Raw genomic sequence first — 24,809 nt, 5'->3', positions numbered from 1 at the left:
TAGAGTAAAAGCGCAATCTGGACTAGTTTAAAATTGTGTATATTAATTTGATCCGTCGCGTCTCGATTACTAAATTGTTGACAGTATAAGTGGGTAGAATTTTATAAAATTGTTTGTGAAAATCTTCGTTATAGTTGACTTTGTTGCCCGGATGAGTAGAGGCACTGGTCTTTTTATTATTGAAGTCGGAAAATCTATTTGTTCCTTCTTACAAGCATCAAATCCATTAAAAAACATTATACAAAACATCTAGCTGTTTTAAGCACTCATCATTCAATTCCATTTTGACAAAGTTCGAGGACCTTTCCAACTGAGGAACTCACCATGCTTAAATTCGCTAGATAAAAACTTTGAACTAGGTGATCAGGTTTGAGGTGAAGCTCTACCCGCCTAGGTGTAGTGGAGCCTAAAGTGCCGGGGAATCAACGTCATTCTTGTTTGTTGACCAAAATTGATTGTGGAATCCTACTGGAGAAGTGACAAGCTCTTGCATTTCCAATGTGCAGTTTTGGGAACCAATAGGTCCTCCTCCATACCATGTAACTGTCAGCTATGTTTCTTGCAACCATCGGCAAAGACAAAATGCTGACCTGGATGCCCAATCTGATTCATGGCAACAGCAAAAATATGAATGCAACTAGGTGAATGTGCAGATTGAAGTTGCGGCAACCAAACCTGTTGGAGCAAGAGTGGATTTTTTTAAGCTAGCTTATGTTACCATACCCATCTCCACGCTTATGTTACCAAAAATGTCTCTTCATTGCAGGAAATTGCAGAATTTGTCTTGCTGAAGTGGAAAAAAAACCTCCAAACCTGTTGCATCTTATGTAATGCCTGCACTTCCAGGTATGAAAATAAAGACAATTACTCCATTGGAAAAGAAGGCAAGTGAAGGAGTGATGGACTGCATTACTAAATCATCCTCTTGCTTGCCCAATTTGTGATCCACGAGGTTAGAGTAAACCCCCATGCCGTACTGCCTCTAAAGCTCAATATGTCAAGACTTAGTATAGACTACACCTTCCCAAAACCATGCGGAATTAAAATTCAGCCAAGGTAATCTTAAAGCATGCATAGTATCAAAGACGTAACCAGCAAAGCAATGCATAAACCCAAAAGATGCAGCAAGCAATTAGACACAGAAATGGGGCAAGTCACGGATCCTTTATTCCATCAGCCAACCTCTAGGGAGTTAAATTGGATGCAAAGTCTCAGACAGTTGTTGTAGCACATTGGCAATATGGTTTTGAACATGTGCAAGGTCTCTCGGTGTCTCCCTATCCTCCCTATCAATATCAGAACCAGTGCCAGCATCCCTGTAACATGTACCACTAGAACTGCCAGCACCCCTGCCACCTATGCTGCCAAATTGCATCTCAAGTTCTCCATCATCAAGTGGAGAATTCCAACCTCTGCAAGTGTAATGCATACCAGGTACGAATCTTTGTGCCATATTGGACCCAATTTCCCTACAAGTTGGTAGGGTATCACTCTGTTACCACTATAAAGAACCCCAAATAGGTCCAACTCCAATTCTAGTGGTTTGACATTTTGTCAAACACCTATTATGCAAGCTCTGATACCACCGTAAGAGCTCTACTAGCTCACCCTTGACCGTGTTGGATAAACACTTTTGTTTTTCAAAGCTTTTTTTAACTTTTAAAAAAAAATTGAAATAAATATGTTTTTTTTTGCTTTTTTAGAATAATAATAATGCTTACACGAGAAATGAAATTCAAACTGAAAATGGATACCAATGTAAACTCCAATTTCAATTATGAAATATATTCAATTCTTACAAACATGAACTATAGATAAAATCCAATTTATAGAACCTGTAAATGTATGTGGCTTTGGATATATTGCAGCAGAGGAATGGTGAATTTCCACTCCAATTCAATGCACCGCAGCCTTCAATGATGTTAAGCAGCCAATACCAGTTAAAACACTGCCTTAAATATCTCCACATCAAGCTGATGACAGATCGCTCCTTCAGTTATTTATAACACTGCTTTTGAGAAAATACCAGTCCTTAAACTTATAGTCTAGTGGTAACAACAATAGAAAAGGGCAGAAAGGAAGAAACGCCCAAACTTAAACTTATCGTCTAGTGGTAACAACAATAGAAAAGGGCAGAAAGGAAGAAACGCCCAAACTTATTATAATTCCCTTCACCTTAATCGCAGCTACAGCAGTATGAAAATCCCTTCTCTTTGAAAGCTAATTTCAGATCATATGAATTCCAAATTGATATACAACAGCATCAATTTGGTGGCTAATCATAATCATAATCTAAATACAATTCATTGTATGTTTCAACGGCTCAAAGTGCAACCAAGATGGAGGAATTAATCCCTCTCCCAATTTCCAATGCTGAAACCCTCAAAACTTCACCAAATTCAATAAAAGAAATATAACAAGAGATGGCTCAATTTCCTCATGAAGACCTCTTTAAAATATAAAATGAAACTTAACTTTTCATTCGCACCCAATGCCTAATATCTTCTTGGCTACATTTTTCACTTAAGAGTCTTCAACCACACACCATCAAATTATAAAGTCTCCTAAGTTATTCATTAAGCATAACTTAATATAATTACTTACAATACATTATTTAACAATAAAACCCAATCAACCATTAAAAAAGTCGAGCCACCGAATGCCTCAACTACAATGCTATAAATAGTAGTTGTGCTTGTACTAACTTACTAAAAATAGCAAGTCACTCAACTAAGACCCTCAAAACACAGTGTCAACTCATGAGGGCCGCAATGATGAATTGACACCGTCAAGCTGCTGGGACCTGCTAAATTTGGGACATTACATTGCTGTTACAAAAATAATTGTTAGTCTGAGTTGTACTCAACTCATACTTTTTACTCTATGAGGCCTTCATATCACGCCAGAGTCAAACTCATTAGTGCACAAGACAGGAGCTAGCACAGCATCCTCAATTTTGCGTGAATCATACTGGAGATGATATTTGTTCCTGAGCAGCTCATAATATTTGTGGAGTGCTTTAGTAGTGCATAAGGCATGAAATGTTAAACTAACGACATCAAAATTCTTACACTGAATGCACCATAGTTCCTGTTCAGCATGGTTACACATCTCCTGAGAATGTTACTTGTAAATGGAGTTGATTCTGCTTTGAGTATAGCTATTGTGTCCTCTCTTGTTGCTGCTGAGTATATTCTGAATGCCAGAGTTTAGTTTGATGCATAAGAATCAACCATTTGTGTATGAATAAAGTTGCTAATTTCTGGATGTAATGTTCCCAAACAGAAATAAATGTATTTAATTTTTTTTTGTGTAACGGGCCGATTTTTTAAATTAACTCGAACCCAAATTTAATTGTCATAGTAGTTTGTGTCGCCGTCGGATAATCTTTGTACACCCTCGGAAAGCTTTTTTCGATGGGTATTTAAGCACGGCTCGTAGTAGTCGATAGGTATGTTTTTGGATCATATTTTCTCTATACTACGGATTCCTGTTGGAGTTCGGAATTTGTTCGCCATTTCGGAAGTGAAAGACCTTCCCTATTTGGCTCACTTGGTTTCGGTGGGAAAAAAACCCTCACCCTATTCCGATTGTGTCCCTGGTCTCTTTCGGGCAATCTGAAGGCTAAATTTCATCTCTGTTCCTGTTGGTGAATGCTTAGTCTCTGCATGTGCGAATTGTGTAAGTTTTCTTGCAACTAAACTATTGATTATCAATTAGTTTGCATTGATAATTGCCTCCTGGAATGTTACCATACGGCCTCCATCATTCACTCTTTCTCCTCATGCCCGTATGGCTCCTCTGTGTTGTATTTGGCCCCGCTTCATAATTCACAATTCATAATATAATAATAGTGCAGCGTACGGCTAGATCTGTGGTTCCCATACGGTCATTTGTGATCTACCGTATGGCCACCTCCTCATTCCCTTCGGCAAACATACCACCATACGGCAATAGACCGTACGGTCTTCTGTGGCCCACCTACTCACCATACAGACTTAGTTTCCTACTGAGAATCTTGCACTCTTGTTAACTCCCGTACGAACTGCTACAAGCAACATATAGTCACCGTACAGCTTCTATCACTGCACTTTAGGCACTTCCTCATCTGTATGAGACCAATCCTAGGCACATAACCATCGATTTTCTTCTCTGCAAAATTCAAACTGATAACAGGGAACATTACAATGGTATCAGAGCAATCGATCCTGCCAGCCTGTGATCGGTGAATGCAAGTTTATAGCCGGAAGAGAAGGACACATTTTGTTGATCGAATGGCTGAAGAACAGGACCGGGAACGGGAACTGACAGGTGCTGAACTCATTGCACTTCTGAGGGATCTTGCACGGAACCAGGCACAAATCACTGATACTCAGCGGCTTATGGAAGAAACTCTGAAAAAGTTGGCGAAAAACAAAATTTCTGGAGAACCGAATGGACATAGCGCAGATTCGGTGATAGGCAGATCACACCCTCATACTGCACACTCTCGACCATCCATGCCGACTTTCCCACCACGGACTGAGACACATCACGAAGAGAGACTTCCAACCTTCGAGGAAATACGGGAGGATTGGCGGAATGCAAATCTTGAAGAAGACATCTCCTACAAGGATTACGCAGATCTAAGAATGAGATACACAGGAGGTGGAAACAGAGGAGGAATTTTTAACGATGACCTAAGGAGAAAATTGAGTAAGGTGAACCTGTCTCCATTTGACGGTTCAGGCTCCATTTCAACGCAGGCATGGGTAATGAAAGCCGACACCTACTTCCAACTAAATCCTATGCTCGAAGAAGAAGCGATCAAATTTGCCGCATTACACTTGGACGGCGTTGCGCACGAATGGTGGCACCACAGCACTATCACTCTTGGGCATGATCAAATAAAGACTTATGCTGAGTTCACGAAGAGACTAATTGAACGATTTGATGGAAAAGACCCCGAGCTCAATTTCAAAGATCTGGCACAGCTGAGGCAAACGGGATCAGTAGATCAGTTCATCGCGGAGTTTCAGAGACTTTCTGTGTTGGTGACAGACATCTCTGAATGAAGGCGGGTCGTTCTCTTTATGGATGGACTGGCAAAACCATTGAAAGGTTGGGTGAAAGGATTCAACCCATCAACCTTGACAGAAGCAATCAGTAAGGCACGAAGCATGGCGTCGTTGTCAGTATCATCCTCATCCTCATCCTCTCGAATTCATTCACATCTAAAACCGCCAACGTTCCCGAGGGACAAACCTCCGCTCAAGAAGCCATCACTGGATGAAGCATCCCGACAAGAACTCTGAAGAAAGAAGTCATGTTTTAATTGCAAGGGGCCTTGGGAACCTGGCCACCAATGCCTCGGGAAAGGGAAAATTCATTACATCGAAGTAATGTCTGATGAAGAAGATGAGCAGGATCGAGAGGAAACGCCAGTGGAAGACATCCAACCTAGCGATAACATTGACATGGCCAACTTCAACCATACGGAGAGGATTGCCACTTTAATAAAACGTGGAGGATCCATTGCCTTGGCTAGTAGTCCCAGGTGCACAATTTTCCGTGTGCGAGGTACCCTTCAGGGACAAAGGGTCACAGTGATGCTGGATAGCGGAGCTACATTCAATTTCATAAATTCATCTTTAGTACAGCGAAGAAATCTTCCAACAGAAGCACACGTGGGCTTTCAGGTCAAAGTTGTCGAAGGGACTTTCCTGCCCTGCATGCACCTAGTTCCTCAGCTGAGCATCACAATAGCAAATCACACGGTGACAGAGGACTTTTTCATAGTGGATCTGGCCGACATGGAGGTCATCCTCGGCATACAGTGGATGGAGACGCTTTATGAATACACTCAGAGTTTCAAGCGAATGGACTTCACTTTCGTGGCTGACAGGAAGAAGGTGGTCCTCCGAGGGATGGCAAATGACGGACCGAAGTAAGTGTTTGCGCATCGGATGGAGGCAATCCTACGGCATGATGATGTTGCGTGGGTTGCACAATGTTTCATCTTGGCAGAACCTATTAAGGGGCACCAAACACCTCCACAGGATAAAGAGCTTCAGGATATTTTAAGTAAGCATGAAAGGGTTTTCATGGATATTCCTCCTGGCATACTGCCGCATCGAGGATTTGAATATACAATAGAGTTGGAACCAGGAGTGAAACCTATTATAACCACACTGTACCGCCACCCGAAGAAGTTCAAATATGAAATCAAAAGGACGATCCAAGAGTTACTTGATAAGGGATGGATCCGTCCCAGTTCTAGCCCGTTCGCATCATCAGTGGTGTTCATCAACAAGGAAGAAACGTTGCGTATCTGTGTGGACTATCGCGCACTAAACAAGAGGACAATAAAGAACAAGTACCCCATTCCGAGGATAGATGAGCTGCTGGATGAACTATATGGTGCAGTCTTTCTCAAAAATAGATCTCCGTTCTGGATACCATTAGATTCGAATGAGGGAAGAGGATGTGGAGAAAACGGCCTTTCGTTGCCATTACGGACACTATGAGTTCCTGGTCATGGCGTTCAGTCTGACCAACACACCTGCTACATTCCAGTCATGCATGAAACGCATCTTTAACAAGCAGTTGCGTAAGTATTTGTTGGTGTTCTTTGATGATCTTCTCATTTATAGCAAGACGTGGGAGGAGCACCTGAAACATTTGAACGAGGTTCTAAGTATCATGGAAGAACAGTCCTTGTTCGCCAAACAATCCAAATGTGAGTTCAGAATGACGGAGATATTGTACTTGGGGCATGTTGTCAGTCAATATGGGGTTCAAGTGCATCAGGAGAAGATCCAAGCTATCCTCAATTGGCCTCCCCTGAAATCACTCACGGACCTGCGAGGGTTCTTCGGATTGTGTAGCTACTACGGGAGATTTGTCAAGGGTTTTTCTCATCTCAGCGCACCTTTAACAGATCTGACAAAGAAAGGGGCTTTCCAGTGGAATGAAGAAGCGCAACTCACATTTGATAGGTTAAAAGAGGCCATGAGCACTTGTCCGGTGTTGGCATTGCCCGACTTCACTTGACCATTCATTTTGGAATGCGACGCATCAGGGGAAGGCATTGGAGCAGTTTTGATGCAAGACAAACACCCCATCGCCTATGAGAGCAGGAAGCTTACACCAGCCAAGCGCCTGTATTCCATCTATGATAAGGAAATGTTGGCTTGGTGCCAAGTTTGTCGTTTGTACGGATCACAACAGTCTGAAATATTTCCTAGAGCAGCGGGATCTGAATGAATGGCAACAAAAATAGGTAAGCAAGGTTCAATCTTTTGATTTTGATATTGAATATGTAAAGGGGAAAAACAATGTTGTTGCAGATGCCTTGTCCCAAAGACCCACCATGTGCTCACTAGAGTAGATCTCAACTGATTGGAAGGCACAATTGCTGGTGAAATATTCCAAGAATACTTTCGCCTGTGAGATAATGGATGGTCCCATCCACGATGATCGTTATAAGGTGGTGAATGATATCATTTATTATAAGGATCGGATCTACCTAGTGCCTGAATCAAAGTTGAAGAAAAAGATCCTGAAGCAAGTGCACGACTCCCCTCTGGCTGGTCATCCAGGCTTCCTAAAAACTTATAGAAGTACGTGGGAGAGGTTCTCATGGAAGGGATTGAAAGGGGATGTATTGCAGCATGTCAGAGCATGTATTGTTTGCCAACAAAACAAATCCGAACACACTCTTCCTGCTGGACTGCTACAGCCTCTGCCGATTCCCAAATATAAGTGGGAAAGTATATCAATGGATTTCATAACAGGTCTTCCCAAGGTGAACGGAAGGGATTGCATCTTCGTGGTACTTGACCGATTGACAAAGTACACTCACTTCTTTGCCATCCCTTCGGACCTTCAAGCTACATAGATTGCTGATCTGTTTTTCAGAGAAGTCTTCTGCCTACACGGGTTACCCCGAAACATCGTTAGCGACCAGGATAGACGCTTCATCAATATCTTCTGGACAGAACTATTTCGGATGGCAAGAAGTGAACTATCACCAAGCACAAGTTACCACCCATAGACAGATGGCCAAACTGAAATTGTGAACAAATGGCTTGAAGGTTATTTACGGAACTACGTCTCGGCGCGACAACACGCGTGGGTAAAATGGATCCACCTCGGAGAATATTGCTACAATACCACTTATCACATGTCGATCGGAATGACGTCGTTCAAGGCTCTGTACGGGCATGAACCACTCTCCTTCCTCGATACAGTGTTGAGTGACAGTCGCGCTCCAAAGGCAAAGGATTGACTTCAAGAAGGACAAGACATTCTAAAGAGTTTGAAAGAAAACCTACAGCAAGCACAAAACCAACAAAAGGTATATGTCGACAGACATCGATTAGAGAGGAGTTTTGAAGTGGGGGATTTGGTCTATCTCCGACTACAACCTTATCGACAGTCATCACTGAAGGGAACAGGGAAGGAGAAACTAGAGCCCCGGTTTTATGGTCCCTACCGCGTGATCCGTCGCATTGGTGAGGTAGCGTACGAACTGGAGCTTCCCGAAGGTAGTCGCATTCATAATGTCTTCCACATTTCTTGTCTAAAGAAGGCTACTGGGCAAAACATCTCCATCACTACAAATCTTCCACCACTCAATGAGGAGGGGAAACTCATCTTGGAACCTGCTGAGATTTTTTAAGTACACAAAAAAGTCTTGCGTAACCAAACAATAAGAGAATACCTGGTACGTTGGCGACATCTATCGCTGGACGATGCAACATGGGAAGGCGAACACATCCTTCAGCATCCGGCACTACATTTTCTTTGAGGACAAGCAAATTTCGGGACGGGAGGACTATAATGTTCCCAAACAGAAATAAATGTTTTTAATTATTTTTTTGTGTAACGGACCGATTGTTTAAATTAACTCGAACCCAAATTTAATTTTTTCAGTAGTTTGTGTCGCCGTCAGCTAATCTTTGTACACCCTCGGAAAGCTTTTTCCGATGGGTATTTAAGCACGGCTTGTAGTAGTCGATAGGTATGTTTTTGGATCATATTTTCTCTGTACTGTGGATTCCTGTTGGAGTTCGGAATTTGTTCGCCATTTCGGAAGTGAAAGACCTTTCCTATTTGGCTCGCTCAGTTTCGGTGGGAACAAAACCCTCACCCTATTTCAATTGTGTCCCTGGTCTATTTCGAGCAATCTGAAGGCTAAATTTCATCTCTGTTCCTGTTGGTGAATGCTTAGTCTCTGCATGTGCAAATTGTGTAAGTATTCTTGCAACTGAACTATTGATTATCAATTAGTTTGCATTGATAATTGCCTCCTGGAATGTTACTATATGGCCTCCATCATTCACTCTTTCTCCTCATGCCCGTATGGCTCCTCTGTGTTGTATTTGGCCCCGCTTCATAATTCATAATTCATAATATAATAATGGTGCAGTGTACGGCTAGATATGTGGTTCCCGTACGGTCATTTGTGATCTACCATACAGACACCTTCTCATTCCCTTCGGCAAACATACCACCGTACAGCAATAGACCGTACGGTCTTCTGTGGCCCACCTACTCATCGTACGGACTTAGTTTCCTACTAAGAATCTTGCACTCTTGTTAACTCTCGTACGGACTGCTACAAGCAACATATAGTCACCGTGCAGCTTCTGTCACTGCACTCCAGGCACTTCCTCATCCGTACGAGACCAATCCTAGTCACATAACCATCGATTTTCTTCTCTGCAAAATTCAAACTGATAACAAGGAACATTACACTGGATGGCATTGTCTTAGATCTACAGCCTATGTATAGGTTAGGTTTGAAGCTATTGTTTTATGTTAGGTAAATTGTTATGCTCATTTTTAGTTGGAAAGTACGTTACTATTCGTTACTGCATAATTGGGATAGAAACAAATATATCATATCATATTTGCCAAGTTTGAATTGTTAAGGTTCTAGCATCAGTCAGATTGATTTGATCTGATATACATTATTGTTATTGGTAAATCATCATTTCCTATATATACTTATTCATGTTAAATAATACATATTATTGTATATATCAAAGTTCTGAGAATCGCCTGAATCGGCGGTTTGGTGATTGGATTCAACTTGGGCAATTTTTCATGAGTCGTGAATTAGATCAGCCGATTTTTTCTCATGAATCGCCAATTCATGCAATTCATGGAAAAAATCACCTGAATTGGCAAGGCAAGGCATAAAGCAATTAAAGAAACATACAAAGGATTAAAGATTCGTCATTCATAGTATGTTTGAGCAGACTTGCAGGAGATTCATGAAAACATGGACAGAACAAAAATAACATCCATGGCATTGTGTATATTACTATATATATACTTCACTTACCAGATTCAGAACAGGAACTTCATTGCTGGAGACTTATAACTAATAAATGCAGTGCTGATGGTATATGTATTGCATTCTTTTTGTAAGCATATGGGTGATGGAATATTGCCCAGTATTAAAGAAGCATTGAAAGATATAATGTACACAATATAAATATTGTAGCAAGACAAATATTCCAATGAGCATATCATGAAGTATTAGTGGAAAAACGTAATACTAGATACACATCATGCCATGTACAACAACTAGTTTTGCACTATTAATATGGAACAAAATAAGAGGATGAAATCAATAAGATACTCAACGATTAATATGAACAATTCAATATACAAGCAGAGACATACACATGGAACTTGATAAATCTAAGGATGTGGCAATAAAAGTTATAAAGTAATCAGCGAAAACAATAAAATCTCCCAAGTTTAATCAATAGCTATAAAAAGACCCGAGTTTTTGTGTGTATATGTCTATGCAGCGATAAAAGTCAAACCTATTGCGTTAGCAAAGTAATAAGAATGTCGAGTAATTTATTGTGTATCTAATATTTCAAAAGTGTCATTTATGGGGCCATTCAGAGCAAGGATTTTTGAGCTTTTCAACTTTGAATCATTATGATCATATGATTTCTATTTACTTCAGCTATAGCCTACAATTTACATTTTACGTGTAACATAGTTACGTATGTGATGGATTTATTATTTATGTTCCATGTTTATGTATGTTAACTTCTATTTGATGATGTTATAGTGTGTTTAAGTTTTATTCAATAAAGGATGTATGAAATAAATTTTAGATTGTTAAAATCTCTAAATTTAAAGGGTTTTTTAAAATTTGTCAATTCATAGCAGATTCATGGGCAATTCATGGCCGATTCACGATTCGATTCAGCCTTGCGGATTCTGATCCGATTCCGATTCTCGTTACTATAATATATATATTAGGTGAATGGATCTAATGCTATCCATCTAAAGTCATTTGAGTCATAATTTTGGTATAGGTTGGGTTTGTATGAAAGTTGTAATGCAAAAATGCATAAAATGTTGTCAAAATGCAAATTGGTTAAAAGAATGTAATGGGTTGGTTTAAAGGGTGGTTTGGAAGTTATAACCAACCACAAAAGCTATAAAAATGGACGTATGGTTGAACCAAAGCATTAATGAAAGGAAGTGATACATTTTGAAACAAATTTGGTAATATTCTGAGTTGTTATTTTGATTAGTTTTTCAGTTTTAGTGTTGGTTCCAGGTTTTATACAGCCATGTACAGCTTGGAAACCATGTAAAATTTGTATATGTGGATACAATTGTGAATAAACTTTCTTTTGGATTTCGTTTAGATTTATTTCATGCAGAAATGAAGAAGTTATGCAAGTTTTGGCAAAGCTTGTAAATTGCAGATTTGAGGATGCCCAACTATGGTTAGATTGAAATGTTTGGTTCGGACACATTTGGATGAAACAGGAACTCTATTTATATTCATTGGAAAGATATGTGAACTAGCTTTCATTTCCAATTGGTTTGAATCATTTTCATTTAGATTTGTGTAAGTTATGGATATCTGGGTGAAGACTGGTTTTTAAGGATCTCCATTGAATGCGCAGACAAAGATTTGATCTTATAAAATGATTTATGTATTGGATAAATTAATGGCTTACAGAGTATGAAACTAGATTTATATAGGATCAATCTTAAATTGGTTTGGTTTCATTTGGAGTCATTTTGAGCAAGTTATTTGATGCCCTAGGAAGGGTTACCAATTTTGTTTCTGGTTTATGACATAGAAAATGGGTCTTGATACAAAGACCATAACTTGTAATTGGTTTATTGGATGGCTATCATATTTGGATATGAGTTAAAAGGGATAATGTGGAACAATTTCACCAAAGGGTTTGGCAAGAAACATTAAGGATTAAAAGTTCTGAATAATGGAATCAAATATAGAAATCAGGATATCTAAATGGAGAAGGGTTGATGTTTTTGTATTAAAATATGTTGTGTTTTACCTCATAAGATGCCTCTAATTAATAAAATTATTTCATAGATTTTGAAGGAATCAGAATGTATCCCACTGATTGGTTGATTTTAAGATGCTCTACATCAACATGCTTCACAAAGTAACCATATCAGTGTGTGCAAACTGTTTGTTATCATGTTCAACTTGCCAACTGTTTGATAAGATACTCGAATACTAAATCATTGAGAGTTCAGTGAAAGAGTCTAAATTAGAAGATAACAGTGAAGGATATGACAGGCCATGTATTAATTTGGACAAGATTCCTTTTGGGGATCTTAAAAAACATTGGAACTCTCCCAATGCATCTAGAAACCTATGGAAAATCCTAAAAGCTAGCAAACGCTCACAGAACTAGATGGCGTAAAACAGGGACATTACATATTATGATTTATTGTTTATCTCAGGAATGATATTGTAAATACTGACATCAAAAGCCCCAATTTCCACAAATTTGAGGGTTTTTATCCAAATCTTGATTGGAAAAAAGTCCATGAATTTTGACTGGGCATTCAAAAAGATTAATTTGGTTATGCCAATAGAGAAATCAACATGATAACGACAGGATAAGTAGTTTGGTTCAGATACTAACTTGATCAGTCTACTAAACAAAGAAGCTGATCCAAAATATGGATCATTTTACAAGTCTCTAGTAAACCTTATTTATTTCACTAAATTACAGAACGGCGAGCATCAGAAAACAGATCATGTCATTTAGAATATGAGAAAATGTATGATTCATTTGCAAGCATGAGACAACACACAACACCAGTTGAGATACACAAATACATATTCAACAATACCATGCCCCTCACATGGAGTGTACCAAAATATTGCTAAAGAGGACTATGATTGAAAACCATAACATCATAATACATTACCAAAGGAAAGATCCAGTTTTGTTGTCTTCCCAATCTACACAATTTTCTTTCACACAAAGATCAATGCACATTATTCACACTCCGCCATGTAGATCAGATGTTATCAAATTATAATAAAGTTCTTAGTTAAACTACAGAGTTTGAAACAGTTTTTAAAATTTCAGTGGGATCATGACTCTCATGCTCATCAATGGTTGGCTGGTAGCATATTACGAAAAACACACAACATATTTGAAATCCACATTTTCTATCTACCTCTAAATATTGGTATTATATTTGGGTCCATAAGAATGTTCACCACAATGCACTTTTAGAAAAGTAAATTGCAGGCAAAAATTACCTTGCATTTTCCTTCAGCCATTTGCATTAGCACGTTCCGTCGCTTTCTTGTGCTATTTGTTGCATCAAAAATGCCTACCTACAAATATACCAGAAAGCAAGAAAACATAAGGTAAAAAATTCAGGTGAACCCTAAGAATCCTCAAACAACATCAATTATTTACCTGCCCTCCTTCCATCATCCATGACAGCATATCTTCCATTGCCAGGACTGCCACCTGAGCATATATCAGAGATCAAGTGGTAACTTCAACAGCAACAGATTCACAGATCTTGCTCAAACATCATTGTCATTCTAAAAAGATAGTACTTTTAGCAACAGTTCAAAAGAAAGTCTTGCATCACAAATAAGGGTATCTAGTTCACTCTGAAAAGGAATATAAGTTATACTAGCATGTATTTGTCACCAAGTCCTTCATCTCAAAATGGCTTCTGCAGAAGGATTGCATCCAATAACAGTAAAAACATAAAAAGAAGCAATTATATACAATGCAAGCTACCTCATTCCGTGCATCAACACCCTCTTGATTGTCAGCTCGAAAGAAATCTGCAGTCTAAAATTATAATAAAGAGATATGTCAAAGAATGCAAATGAAGCAAAAGTTATTGTAATTGCAACAAGAAACTATAGAAATAATAATCATGCCACATGAAAATTGATAGCAGTTTGGATAAAAGGGATCCTTTTATTTAGAAATTAAAGAAGTTTTTCATTGATATTAAGACACCCAGAAAATGGTACATGAAAATGGTTCAAACATGGCTGCGTGCAAGATATAAATTACACTCTTTGTCTATCATGATGATCGTTGATAAGAAATCAAAGCAAAATTCAATGCATTAATTTTAAAGGAATGAGTCAGATTTGTTTTTGATAAAACAAGACGTTGTTGTACTTGAACAGATTGCATTAAAACACTAGAATAAACAGTATTAAAACAATGCATCTGCTCAGACCACAATAGGTCTATTAGAAGGCAATTGCAAGCTAAGAAGCAGAGAAGAGATTTAAGACAATAAAAATAAACACTACAAAGACTTGCAGCATTGATTTATCATTTAACATATATAGCATTTACAACTATATAAGTATAGAAAGCATTTCTTTGCGTTCCTGGTCAAGCATGAGAGCAATGGTGTTGTGCAATTTGATGAGTGTGGATGGCAGAATTTCGACAATCATATGCAGCAGAGTTACAATTCCAACCAGCAGCTTCCTCTTCACATTAAAAACTCGGATTAGCATTACATTTCCCCATTGAAGGTTATCTAGACATTCTGATAACTATTTTAGAAAGTAGTTTTTGCACATTCTCTAACTAATGTCAAGAAAGCTTCCTTCCTCCCTTGTCATCGCTGATTTATCAATGGCCTTTGAATTGTACAAGAGGCTTTGAAAACTCAATCTGAACAGTTGTAATGTCCCCTAATTTTAGCAGTTGATAGGTAGTCAGTGAGGTCAATCCATCATAGTGATCCTTGTGATCTGGCAGGATGTTTAGAGGGTCCATGCCATGGCAATCGATTTACTATTTTTAGTAAGTCAGTGATGGTGGTTTTCATTTCTGGCAAACACCTAGGAGCTATATTCAGTCAGTGATGATATTGACACTTTCAATGGTATATATTGAGTTAAAGTTTTATAAATTGCTTTTGGGCACCTAGTGGGGGTATTAATCTTTAATTCATATGGAATATAATCCTAAGTCTTAAGAGAAAGGTGTGTGGAAGAAGCCTTTTAAGTGAAAAGTGTCTTCATGAAGCTTTTAGCTTGGTAGTTATTTATTAAATTATTATTAATGAAAACTGTATTGATGAAGCCTCTTCAGTGAAAAGTGTGCGAGAGAAGTCGCTTACTTTTGGTGTCTTGAAGAAAGCATCTTTAATTATTATAAAAGCAATGCTTTGTGAGAAAGTGATTCATTCATATTGCTTATGTTTTTAAGAAATTGAAATGCTTAAGGGTTTCAATGTGGGGTTTGGATGAATTGAGATTTCCTCATTAGTGGTCTGCACTTTGAATTGCCCATCAATGCCAATCAATTGTGCCTTTACTGAATTCTGATCTACGTTTCCAAGCTGAATTTGAAGGCTTTTGCTGAGGGTTAATCAATTAGCATTGCTACGATTTGGAGTAAGGAAGAGAATTAAGTTTGGCATCTACTTTCTCTGAAAAATCATTGATGTTACTGCCATTGGGAGGCATCTATATGATGCTGCATTTAAAACTGCTGAAGCAGCATTTGCCAATTATCATCTGCTATTAATCATATTTGGTGGTGTGGCTAATCTGAGGGTTGCGGGTAAGACAAACACATACGTGTTTCGTCTACAGCAGCATTTCTTTACCAAATAGTGGCAGTTAACTCTGTATTAAGGCTGCAATTGGTAGAGATCATTGGCATGGGTTTGAACATCTACTGCAAATTATGTCTCCATCAAATTCCCAATGTCACTTATCAATACCAGGTTCTTAGCTATTTAAGTTTATTGCATATGTGTTGTGCATTGTAAATATTTGCAAATCTGAATATTTGTTGAATTGGTGTTCCGAGTTAGTCATTATTTTGTCATCTGCATTTAATCATTTCATTAGTTTCGGAAATAACAAAAACAAACTCTTGCATTTACACAAAAATCAGAACTTGACTTTGTTTTCCAACTGCTGACGAAATTTCAAGCAAGCAAAATTGAAATGTGAGGCTAGCCAGCAGGGCTCGTTACATTTCCGCATATTGTCTAACTAATGTTAGAAAGCTTTCTTCCTCCCTTGTCGTCACAGATTTGTTCAATGGCCTTTGTATTGTACAGGAGGCTTTAAAAACTCTATCTGAGCAGCTGTACGCAGTCTGCTTGTCTAATATTATAATTAGAGATTTCCATCTGGTTGTCTCATAGATATTACGCATTGGTAACCAGCAGATTGACGTAGATGCATCTTTACCAAGCAGCTTGCTCTGCAACTTTACCCTAAAGTGTCCTGAAAAAGTCACAAGCAATCATATATATTTGTAGGTGTAATGTAGATTGTGGTTTCTTCATATTTTAGCTGACTCTGACTTGCAAAGGCAAGCCTTGGTGGGAGTTAGCTATGGGCTGCTTTAAACTTCTTCAAATTGAAAATACTTCCAGTGTGTTAGGATTATAGCTACAGTCGGATTGATTTAATCATAAGATACAATGTTGATATAATATATCATATATAAATAATATTACAATTATACTACATATATATCTTATATTATATATATCTTAAATATTATACATATATATTATATATACTACATATGTTATATTGTGATTTATATTGTTAATATATATTAACTAATAATGATTAATCATAGAGACATGTCTTTTCATGAGACATATCTCCTACTCTTATATTTATAAGAGATTGTGATCTGCATTTGGAAAATACCTATAACAATGGCAGTGCAATTACATTTGCAAAAACCGATCCCTATTCTCTAACATGGTATCAGAGCAAGGCTGGAAATTGTAAGCAAGTGTTTGAAGGCAATGGAGGACCAGACAAATTACTGAGAGTCTAAAGCCATCAACTGCAATATATTTAATTGACATCTGTATTTAATTTTTTATTTGTAAGGATAACTTTAACTCAAATTCACCCAACGGTAGAAAAGGAGTAGTGCGAAAATACGGAATGAGTTGGGCGGCAATCGGTCTTTAATGTCAATCCATGATCAAACCACTATTCGATCTGAATCGACATTAGAAAAGTTGATAATTTTGCTTATCTATGTGCCATGGTTTACTGTGTTTTCAATTCCATATAGCAGGAGTTTTTACCATTACAGAGACATAGCTAACATCTGTATATGCGATGTTTCCAGATCTAAATGCCAGTTAAGATATATGCGATCCTTTGAAAAGGGTAAATCATTACAGTTCATACAATTAGTTCAAGAAAGGACAGCTACAAAGTCGATCATAATGGGAGATAAAGACATGTCAATACGTTGACAATTGGGAATGGAGGGGGAAATTTTTTTTTTTTTAAATCATTGATGAAAGAGTGGTACAATGTTGTTTACCGTATGGATTAATTAAGCAACGCACACAGGAAATAGACACAAACACCAAACAGCAACAGCAGAACTATGATTATTATTCGCATATACCAACAGTACATTATGCTTCCATGATAAGATATCCTATGATGATTACAATGCTTTCCGAAGGGGTTATAAATACTTTCCGAGGAACCTTCCCGAAGGTATCCATCGGCCAGATACATTATGTCCACTACAACCTATTTACCCGTTGGCTGATACACAATTTCTTTTCCGAAGGGACCCATCGACCGATACACAATTTCCTTTCCGAAGGGACCCGTCGGCTGATACACAATTTCTACCGACGACGTCATCCCCCCCAAAAAAGAAAAGTCGTCTCCTGACGACTACAGAACAAAACTCAAACAACTAATACAACAATATTGATCTTCCATATTACTTTCACATTCATCCTGTTGCATCTATAGCCTTTGCTAACACAATACTGACTCCTCAAGCTGACCTTGATAGCCACCTGTGCTGCTTCCTCTGCTTCCAACTCCTCAGAACCTTGAGCCAAGTGTCGCTACACTGCCTCCAACTAGATGATCAACTCCTCCCAAGCTCTCTATGCATCCACCAAGACAGCCTCACGGCCAACACCTACTCTCAGTGCCTCTGGTAGACAGACACTCCATAAGTGAAGTACGGATTCTGAAGCACCGTACGGTTTTTATAAGTAAAGTACGGATTTCATAGTGCCGTACGGTTTTTCATAAGCAAGGTACGGATTTCATAGTGCCATATGGTTTTTCATAAGCAAGGTACGGATTTTTCAGCACCTTACAGTTTTCCATTTGTAAGGTACGGATTGCATAGTATCGTACGGATTTTCATTGTTAAAAGTACGGATTTCAGTGATACCGTACGGAATTCATTGCCAGAATACGGTCTTTATTGATATCAGCAAAGAGCACTGTACGGTATTTAGTACATGAAACAAGGAGCACCACCATACGGATTTCATAGTAAAGGAGGAATACCGTACGGTTTTAACAATTGAAGAATGGTGTACAATTTTGCAATACGGTTTGTGTAGTACGGCTTTTTTCAGACAAGGTACGGGTTTCAAACAGCAAGTACAGTTTCCACCTTCAAAGTTGCTCTATGCCTCAGAAGATTAACGTACGGTTTCTAGAGCCAAAATTTGTTAATTTTCATTGTACGGATTTTCCAAGACGGTGGGATATTGCAGTATGGTTTTTTTAAGCAGATTGGAATCCAGATTGTGTCAAGTTGGAAGCCGTACGGATTTCATCATAGAAGGGTGACAGGAGGTTTTCTAAAAAAATAAAAAATAAAAAAAAAGAAAAACGACGACAGAATCCAGTTGTTCAGAATGAGTATCAGATGATGCCATAGGGAAGGGGAAGCATCAGCGATTGCCAGAAAGAGTGTAGAATCGGCAGAAAATGACAGAAATGGTGTGTTTCGTGCAATTCTGTGTGGGTTGCGAAGTGCTAATTTGGTCTTGGCGGCGAGGGGCACTGCCCCTCGACCCCGCCGGGGGCATTGCCCCCTAGACCCCCAGTCGTTGCGGATATCAGTCGTGGCAATCTAACCAGTTGAGAAGACTTGGAGCTGTGGCAGGCATGGAGTGTCTGTCTACCAGAGGCACTGAGAGTAGGTGTTGGCCGTGAGGCTGTCTTGGTGGATGCGTAGAGAGCTCGAGAGGAGCTGATCATCCAGTTGGAGGCAGTGTAGCGACACTTGGCTCAAGGTTCCGAGGAGTTGGAAGCAGAGGAAGCAGCACAGGTGGCTATCAAGGTCAGCTTGAGGAGTCAGTATTGTTTTAGCAAAGGCTATAGATGCAACGGGATGAATGTGAAAGTAATATGGCAGATCAATATTGTTGTATTAGTTGTTTGAGTTTTGTTCTGTAGTTGTCAGGAGACGACTTTTCTTTTTTGGGGGGGATGATGTCCTCGGTAGAAATTGTGTATCGGCCGACGGGTCCCTTCGGAAAGGAAATTGTGTATCAGCCGACGAGTCCCTTCGGAAAAGTTCTTGTTATGTAGCCGACGGTAAATAATTTGTAGTGGACATGATGTATCTGGCTGACGGATACCTTCGGGAAGGTTCGTCGGAAAGTATTTATAACCCCTTCGGGAAGCATTGTAAGGAACACATATCATCATATCTTATCATCGAAGCATGATGTACTGTTGGTATATGCGAATAATAATAAGAGTTTTGCTGTTTGTTGTTCGGTGTTCGTGCCTATTTCCTGTGTGTGTTGCTTAATTAATCCATACGGTAAACATTTTTTCTTCCGTCGGGTCGGGGTACACTTTCACTTGCTTCCGTGTGATGGCCAAAACTTCTTCGTTCGTCCCGACGGTGATCAAGTTTACTCCCGACTTCGAACACCTAGCATCTTCATGATCTCCAGGTCCACACCAACGGCATAGCAACTTCGGTGTGTTCGTCGTTGTGCACTCTCAGGCGAAGTGACCCCACAGATTGCATGCACGGCATTGAAAAATTGGCCGACCATTCATATCGTACTGAATTCGACTCCTTCCTCCATTGTTGTTGTTGCCACCATTGTTGTTATTGCTGCTGTTGTTTGGACCGTGCCGGTTGTTTTTGTATCCACCTGATGTGGCACCTTCCGTACTGGTGTTCCCGTTCCCTCCTGACGGGGATGCCTCCTGTGACAGGAACACTTGTTGCGGTGTTCTTACTTTCAGATTGAAAGGGCATTCCTTTACCGAGTGTCCCAGAATCTGGCAGATTTCACAAAATTGATCTTTCGGGCAGGATCCCTTTGTATGGCCTTCTTTCTTACACTCTGTGCACCATAGGTCATTGGCCTTAGTCTCCTTGTTCATGTTTTTGAATTCCTTCATCATCCGCATCATGTCCTTCTGGAGGGCACGGACCTTCTTGTTGCTTCCTTCGTCATCGCTGCTATCATCTCCTGAGGATGCATCGTCATCTGAATCGGACAAGCTGGTCTTCTTCTTCTTCTTTGTCTTCTGGTCACTTTCGAGGTTCATTGCCCGATTGTACGCTTCATTGTATGTCGATGGTGGCACGATCTTCATCTTCTTCCGTAGCTTCGGGTGAAGGCCTTCAATGAACCATCGTTTCTGTAACCCATCGGCTGGCTTATTCTCCATCTTACTGATTAAGTCCTTCAACCTCCTGGCAAAGACCCGTACAGTTTCATTCTTCTTTTGCTTGGTATTGAATATCTCTGCGACAATTTCATTGTCATCACGCAAAAGTTGAAATTCTGCGATGAACTCCTTCTTAATGTTATCCCAATTATTTAATTTCTGTGGATCGGCATCAGTAAACCAATCAATGGCAACACCCCATAGGGTTGCGGGAAATTGTCGGATCCATTCGTTTGTATCTATTATGCCATTCGCCCTCTAGATCGTTTCACATGTTTTACAATGTCGAATGGGATCAGCTGCTTCATCACCATCAAATTTAGGTAATTTTTCCTTCGGACCTGCCATTATTACTGTATGTTGGAGGTTTTGTTGTGCACCTGCGCTGTTTTGCACTCCCGCGCTATTTTGTTGTGTACCTGCACTGTTTTGCACTCCCGCGCTATTTTGAGCACCCGGGCTGTTCTGAACACCCGCGCTGTTCTGGACACCTGCGCTGTTCTGTACACCCACGGTGTTCTGGACACCCGCGTTGTTCTGGACACCCGCGCTGTTTGGTGAAGAAGAGGGTTTGTCAACCGTAGCTATCCGTTCCGGAAGTATATCTCGGACGAAGAGGTCACTCCACGCTCGTGCTCCTTCGGCACTCCGAGCCGTGCGAGTCGATCTGCTTCCGTCAGGATTCTCTTCCCGTGGCGTATGTAGGTTCAGAAACTCCTCCCTCACTTCTTCCACCAAATCAAGCCATTGTCGAGTTTCCTTCAACAATCCTTCCGCGCTCTTGCTTCCGTCGGAAATCTTCTGAAACCTCCTTCAACGCTCTATCTGCTAAGCCAAAATTAAATTTTCCTGCGCAACGCGTATGTCATCTTTTTCCTTCAGCTTACTCTTGTCTTTGTTCAACTGATTCAACATTTAATTCATCTCCGCCTGCCTGCGTGCCAGATCCATCGGGCAACAGCGCCAAATGTTTACCGTATGGATTAATTAAGCAACGCACAGGAAATAGACACAAACACCAAACAGCAACAACAGAACTATTATTATTATTCGCATATACCAACTAAACATTATGCTTCCATGATAAGATATCCTATGATGATTACAATGCTTTCCGAAGGGGTTATAAATACTTTTCGAGGAACCTTCTCGAAGGTATCCGTCGGCTAGATACATTATGTCCGCTACAACCTATTTACCCGTCGGCTGATACACAATTTCGTTTCCGAAGGGACCCATCGACCGATACACAATTTCCTTTCCGAAGGGACCCGTCGGCTGATACACAATTTCTACCGATGACAAATGTCACTAATTGAACCAATGCAATCAGGATGTAATACCTCCAACATGGATGGAAATTAATTGAGCATGATGTGGAAGAATATATCCAAATTTGTGTAGAATGGCTTTAAATATCATTCATCCCATAAAGGATATTAGTGTGCGTAGTCTTTCGAAGACGGGGACGGCATTATCATTACCTTTGAGAGAAAATTAACGATTGAATTGGTAAAAGCTAGAGATAGCTTAAACTCCTTGAGTGGTCCTCACTGTTCATGTATTGATTGAAAGGGAGAAGGAACTCATGTGGGACAAGAAATTTTGACAATCAATGGGATTCTAAAAGTGTTGTACAACGATCTTAAGCAGTATCTGATTATTTCATGAGTCCATGTTCCTTGTTTTCACCGAGCTAGAAATAGTTAGAGTCGCAGTTATAGCAAGTGTATATTTGAAACAACAAGAACTGGGAGTGATATTACTAAAAGGTGTTATATCAACTTGTGAACTCCTTGTGCTTAGTTGTTGTCTTCTTGAATAGAAAGAAGGGACGGATTGTCCTTGAACAACAACATCCTTAACTCGGGCAATTTGGCTTCGATCATCATCAAAAGTTTTTGTAGTTGGGGCCCATAGTGATTTGGGAAAAGAAAATGATTTATCGTCGCAAGGATTGATGAGGGAAGATTCTTTGGTATTGCAAACCTTACCTTCGGAAGAAAGTCAAGCCTGGGAATTATTTCAATCATCTAGCATATGTTGCTTGATTGTGTAGTCCTTTCAAACAGAATGTAAGAATCATATATCTTGCAAATCCCTGCAAATATCTGTAGAAAGGATTTTTGGATCCTAACGTTTCCAAAAATATAAAAAGATGTGTTGCTGCGGAAAAACTTTGTGAGGTAGCATCAAGTTGTACTTTTGGTAACATCAAAGGATATACATTGAAAAGGAGGAAAGAGAGGAAACCCGCAATGAGGAGATATTGAGATTCCTAGTCAAAGCCATTCAAGTATCATCTGGAGTATATTAATCTTTGACCACAAGAGATAAGTATTTTATGATTATACCTTTGATTACTAGTCATGAATTTTATGTAGATAATGTTGGACTAACCGCCAACTTTCCCCTTCGAGATTCATGACATGGCTTAACCGCCTCCTGTGTTCTATAAGTCTAGTGGTTGTATCGGGCATTAATAGGTCAATCTTTTGGTGCAACGGCACCTCTAGCTTGTAACAAGTGGTATCAGAGCTTGGTCACAGGTTCGAATCTCCTCGGGTAGCGTTGAGGGGGGAATTGTCGGACTAACCACCAGCCTTCCCCTTCAGGATTCATGACATGGCTTAATCGCCTCCTGTGTTCTATAAGTCTAGTGGTTCTATTGGGCATTAACAGGTTGATCTTTTGGTGCAACAGCAACTCTAGCTTGTAACAATTAATTCATGTTATAATAATGGGATGATAAAATATTGTATTCTTGCATCATTGATATTTTCCTTCCAGATAGTTTGGTTCTATGAACTATTTGTAATCTCTTCAAATGAAATACTTTTAGGATGGATTAAGAAGTATAAGAAATTGTACTCAAATGAGAAAGATCTTATGCCATGACATTGTGTCTAGTGGATCGGACAATAAAGAGAGAACTCCCAAATCCACCTGCCACATTGTCCAAACCTTGAACGTTGTTTGTACAAGTGCCTTATCCCACTCATGAGGATGTTGGACTACGAGATAAATAAAAGGTTAATGCTCATCACCTTTAATGCCCATAGATTATATCAATTATGTGGAGGTATCAAGACAATTAGGGGCATTGTTGGACAAATAGATTGATCGGTTCGTAAAAAAGAAAAAGAGGGAGATTCAGAGGGAGACTGACATTTGAGGCAACCTTAAAAGAGAGGAAGCATATAGAGGATATGATTTAGTCAACCTTTGGTGATCTTGGTCATATTAATTCAGAGGCAGTAGACGACGTTGTGACAGATTCACTAATGATATAAATTTGGAATACACAGATTGCAAGATGTGCATAATATAGGTTTAATCAAAAGATCAAACAAATACCTTTGCATGAACAAAGGAAATTTGAGTTTTTGTGAGACATTAATGAAGCTTTCAAGATTTATTTGAACCATCTACGAGTCTCTCTTTGATGAATGAAACTCGACGTATGAGTTGTGGTTTCATACATGTGGCACAATTATACTCAATCAAAATATTGGCGTATTGTGGAGGAGTTTGAGAAAATGGAAGGACATGTTCGCTTCTACTGTTAAGCTAAACGAATGTTTGGACCTTCAATGGACGAAAAGAGCAAGTTGGAACTTAGAAAGGAGTTGTCATATTTGATACAAAATTGTTCAACAATATAACAATGTGTGGAAATTTTACATTGTGGGGGGAATAATAATCAATATTCTATTCCCACTTGAACCTTATTTAGAGGGGAGATGTTCCATTCTCAAATAATCGAAAAAGACAATTTTTGAATCTTCATGTGCAGATAAGGATTCTTATCTTTTACATTTATCTACTCTTTGTAGTCTCTCTCTTATTTGTAATTCTATACATACTATAAGGGTTATTTGCCTTGATCTTTTCCTTTATGTTTGTGGATATTCTTATAAGAAAAGAAAGTTGGTACTTTACATATGCTACCTAATATTGTGCAGACTCAATCTAATGATAGTAGCTCCAAAGACCTTGATGATCAAGATGGATAAAATGAGGCTCTTGAAGCAAACATCTTTGA

The 24,809-nt window shown here is 39.2% G+C and overlaps 1 pseudogene across 1 annotated transcript in view; it reads right to left on the bottom strand.

Moving 5' to 3' along the window:
* Window positions 1-24,809, bottom strand: part of LOC149552361 (6-phosphofructo-2-kinase/fructose-2,6-bisphosphatase-like) — a 334,563-nt pseudogene that overhangs the window by 209,012 nt on the left and 100,742 nt on the right. Inside the window, exons 8-10 of the transcript XR_016352907.1 lie at window positions 14,064-14,117; window positions 13,728-13,781; window positions 13,565-13,642 (exon numbers count right to left, since the gene is read on the bottom strand). The product of XR_016352907.1 is annotated as a 6-phosphofructo-2-kinase/fructose-2,6-bisphosphatase-like (transcript). The remainder of the gene's footprint in view (window positions 1-13,564; window positions 13,643-13,727; window positions 13,782-14,063; window positions 14,118-24,809) is intronic.

The sequence above is a fragment of the Cupressus sempervirens genome, chromosome 6 (genome assembly GCF_028749045.1).
Source record: "Cupressus sempervirens isolate cs-2001-9-10 chromosome 6, ASM2874904v1, whole genome shotgun sequence".
Lineage (NCBI taxonomy): Eukaryota > Viridiplantae > Streptophyta > Pinopsida > Cupressales > Cupressaceae > Cupressus > Cupressus sempervirens.
The sequence above is the reverse complement of the archived record's forward strand: the minus strand, read 5'-3'. Positions and strand labels throughout refer to the sequence as shown.